Below are 4,452 nucleotides of genomic sequence, written 5' to 3'. Positions count from 1 at the left end.
GATCACTTCAAAATTCCATCAACAGTGCATTACTGTTCCAGTTTTCCCACATCACCTCCAACATTGGTCCTTTTCCATTTCTGTTATATTAATCAATCTGATAGGCATGAGGTGGTACCTCAGAATTGTTTTAATTTACATTTCTCTAATCAATAGTAATTTAGAGCATTATATATGACTATATATAGCATTGATTTTTTTCATCTGAAAACTGTCTGTTCATATGCTCGGACCAATGATCAATTGGAGAATTATTTGTATTCTTACAAATTTGACTTAGTTCTTTATATATTAGAGAAATGAGACCTTTATCAGAAACATTTGCTCTAAAACTTTTCCTCAGCTTTTTGCTTTCCTTTTAATTTTTGTTGCATTGGTATCATTTGCACAAAAAGTTTTCAATTTATCATACTCAGAATTGTCCATTTTACATCTAGTCAGTGCTCTCTCTGTCTGTCTGTCTCTCTCTCATGGGGTTAGAAATTCTTCCCTTCTCCATACATCTGAAAGGTAAAGTATTCCTAGCTCTCCTACTTTATGGCATCACCCTTTAGGTTTAAATTATATACCCATGTACTCAGCTCAGCAGCAGTCCTTCTTTCTCCACAGTGCTTAGCTATGCACACCAACTCCCTAGCAACCACATTGAAGGGACCTGAAGTTTGCATTGATCTTGGCACCACTTGCTCCTGTGTGGGAGCTTTCCAACACAGGAAAGTACAGATCGCTGCTAATAACCAAGTAAACAGGATCACCCCAAGCTATGTCACCCTCACCAACACAGAACATTTAATTAATGATGCTATGAAGAATCAAGCTGCAATGAACCCCACAAACAGTTTTTGATGCCAAATGTCTGATTGGTCACAGATTTGATGATGCAGTTGTACAGTCAGACATGAAATATTGGCATTTTTTGGTGGTGAATGATGCAGCTAGACCTAAGGTCCAAGTGGAGTACAAAGGGGAAACAAAAGTTTCTATCCAGAAGAGATATATTCTAAGCTTTTGACCAAGGTGAAAGAAATTGCTGAAGCTAACCTTGGAAAGACAGTCACATATATTGTGGTCACAGTACCAGCCTATTTCAATGATTCCCAACTTCAGGCCAGCAAAGAAAAAATGCTGGAACCATTTCTGGTCTCAATGTGCTCTGAATCATCAATGAGCCAACTGCTATTGCTTTTGCTTATGGCTTGGACAAAAAGGTGGTGCCAAGAGAAATGTGTTGATCCTTGACCTTGGAGGTGGTACTTTCAATGTCTCCATCCTTACCATTGAAGATGGCATCTTTGATATCAAGTCCACAGCTGGGGACACCATTGGGTGGGGAGGACTTTGACAATTGAATGGTCAACTATTTCATTACTGAGTTCACGCAAAAGTACAAGAAGGACAGTAGGGAGAACAAGAGGACTGCTCACCATCTTCACACTGCTTGTGAAAGTGCCAAGTGTGCCCTGTCTTATAGTACCCAGGTCAGTATTGAGATTGATTCCCTTTATGAAGGTTTTAACTTTTATACATCAATCACCCAAGCTCATTTTGAAAAGCTGAATGCTGATCTCTTCCGTGGCACAGTGTATCCTGTGGAAAAGGTCTTAAGAGATGCCAGGCTAGGTTAATCACAGATTCATGACATCATCCTGGTAGGTGGCTCCTCTTGAATCCCCAAAATCTAGAAACTTCTGCAAGACCTCTTCAATGGCAAAGAGTTCAACAAGAGTATCAATCTTGATGAGGCTGTTGTTTATGGTGCAGTTGTCTAGGCTGACATTTTGACTGGAGATAAATCTGAGAATGTGCAGGACTTGCTGCTGTTGGATATCACTACTCTTTCTCTTGGAAATGAAATTGTTGGTGGAGTTATCATCGTTCTGATCAAATTTAATACCACCATCCCCACCAAGCAGCCACCGACCTTTTCCACTTATTAGGGAAACCAGCCTGGCATGTTTATACAGGCTTATAAAGATGAGAGAGCAGTGACAAAGGATAACAACCTGCTTGGCAAATTTGAGGTCACAGGAATCCTCCCAGCACCCAGGGGTTGTTCCTCAGATTGAAGTAACATTTGACATTGACACAAATGGCATCCTCAATGTTTCTGTTGTGAGCATAGTCAAGGAGATCAAGTTCACTATCACCAATGATAAAGGATGTCTGAGACAAGAAGACATTGAGTGTATAGTCCTGCTCCAGGCTGAGAAATACAAAGTTGAGGATGAGTAGCAGAGAGAGACAAAGTGTCTTACAAGAATTCTCTTGTATCTTATGCTTTCAATAAGAAGGCTACCATAGAGGATGAAGAACTGGAAGGCAAATTTGGTGATGAAGACAAATAGAAGATCCTTGACAAATGTAATTTATAGCCAAGGTAGTAGCAGTTTAAAAGTAACATTTAAGCTATTGTGTAAATCTGAGCATCCTGAATACTTGAATGTGTGCAGAGGGAGAGAAATGAATGATTTACTTTATCAGTACTGTAAACAAGTGGAAATGCAATTCTTGTCCTGGAGAATAAAATCTATTTAAAATTGGAACCACAAAAGAAATTAAAAGATTATATACCCATTTTGAACTTATTTTGGTATATGGTGTAAGATGCTGGCCTGTCTCTGTTTTCTGCCATATCATCTCCCCAGCAGTTTTTATCAAATAGTGAGTTCTTTTCATGAAAATGGGGGCCTATGGGTTTATCAAACACTAGGTTACTATAGTCATTTATTACTGTGCTTTCTGTACATAATATATTCCACTAACCCATTACTCTAATTCTTAGCCAGTACCATATTGTTTTGATGACTATTACTTTACAATACAGTTTGAGATCTGGTATGGTTAGGTCACCTTTCTTCACACTTGTTTTCATAAACTTGCTTGATATTCTTGACTTTCTGTTCTTCCAGTTGAATTTTGTTACTATTTTTCTAACTCTATAAAATAAGTTTTGGTAGTTTGATTGGTATGGCACTGAATAAGTAAATTAATTTAGGTAGAATTGTCATTTTTTCTGGTATTTGCTTGGCTTACCCATGAGAAATTGATATTTTTCCAATTGTTTGGATTTGACTTTATTTGCATGAAAAGTGTTTTGTAAATGTGCTCATATAGTTTCTGGGTTTGTCTTGGCAGGTAGACTGTTCATCTCTGGTCTTTTCATCGGGACTGCTCAAAAGTGTTCTATTGCATTGAATAATCTTGAAGGATTAGTTTAGTTTTGTTTGGTAGGTTATTGGTTATAATCTTAGCCCCTTTTCCTTCTGGAATATCATATCCCAAGTCCTCCATTCCTTTATGTTGGAAGCCACTTAATGTCATATGATCCTGATTGTGCCTCTATGATACTTAAATTGTTTAATTTTGGCTACTTGCAATATTTTCTCCTTGATCTGAGAACTCTGGAGTTTGCCTCTAATATTTTTGGGAATTTTTATCTGAGGATCTCCTTCACTATGTGACCGGTGGATTCTTTCAATTTCTATTTTAGCATCTAGATCTAAGATATTGGGATAATTTTCTTTTATAATTCCTTGAAATATGATGTCTGGTCTCATTTTATCATGGCTTTCAGGTAGTACAATCATTCTTAAATTATCTCTCCTGCATCTATTTTTCAGGTCTTTTATTTTTTCAATGAGATATTTTACATTTTCTTCTTTTAATTCTGTTTTATTATTTTTATGTATCATGCAATCTTTATGTATGTAATTTTTATGTATTTTTATGTATCATGCAATCAGTTGCTCAATCTTAATTTTTAAGGAGGATTTTCTTCAGTGAGCTTTTGCACCTCCTTCTCCATTTATTTAATTCTTCTTTTTTAAGTTGTTTTCTTCAGGGAATTTTTGTACATTTTTTTCCCATTTCTTTTTTGGTGGTTCCTTAACCAAGTTGTTGACTTTTATTTCATGATTCTCTTGCATCATTCTCCTTTCTTTTCTCAGTTTTTTTTCTATGTCTCTTATTTGATTTTTTAAATCCTTTTTGATTTCTTTTAGTAGTTCTTTTGTTGAGGCCTGAGAAAAATTCCTATTTTTATTTAAGGCTTTGCATGTAGCCAGTTTTAAATTTTTATCCTCTTAGTTTGGTTTTGATCTTCCCTGTCACTATAGTAACTTTCTATGGTTGAGCTTTTGTTTTGTTTTGCTCATTTTCCCCACTCTATTTTACACGCACACACACACACACACACACTTCACCACCACCACCACCACCTCCATATTTAAGGATTCTAAATTTCTTTATCTAACTATAACCTATTGGCTCATCAGCTCTCCCTCTGCTTTCCCTCATATAACCCTACTCTTCACCTTCATCATGACCTCCATTCACTTGATCCCTTGATTCTCTCCCAGGCCAATTGTTCTCCTGTACTAGTCACTTTTTCCTCTTCTCCCTATCTTGACTCCCTGGTAAGCAAATTCTACTCTACACTTTTCTCTCTTAAAT

The 4,452-nt window shown here is 36.7% G+C and overlaps 1 pseudogene; it reads left to right on the top strand.

The window, feature by feature from the left end:
- Positions 1 to 898: 898 nt before the first annotated feature.
- LOC138166458 (heat shock cognate 71 kDa protein pseudogene) lies at positions 899 to 1,769 on the top strand (annotated as a pseudogene).
- Positions 1,770 to 4,452: the final 2,683 nt, after the last annotated feature.

Source organism: Petaurus breviceps, unplaced genomic scaffold (assembly GCF_028583685.1).
Source record: "Petaurus breviceps papuanus isolate PSGF00001 unplaced genomic scaffold, PetGlider_PUasm1.0 224, whole genome shotgun sequence".
Taxonomy (NCBI): domain Eukaryota; kingdom Metazoa; phylum Chordata; class Mammalia; order Diprotodontia; family Petauridae; genus Petaurus; species Petaurus breviceps.
Note: the sequence above shows the minus strand (reverse complement) of the source record. Positions and strands in the feature narration are given on the sequence as shown.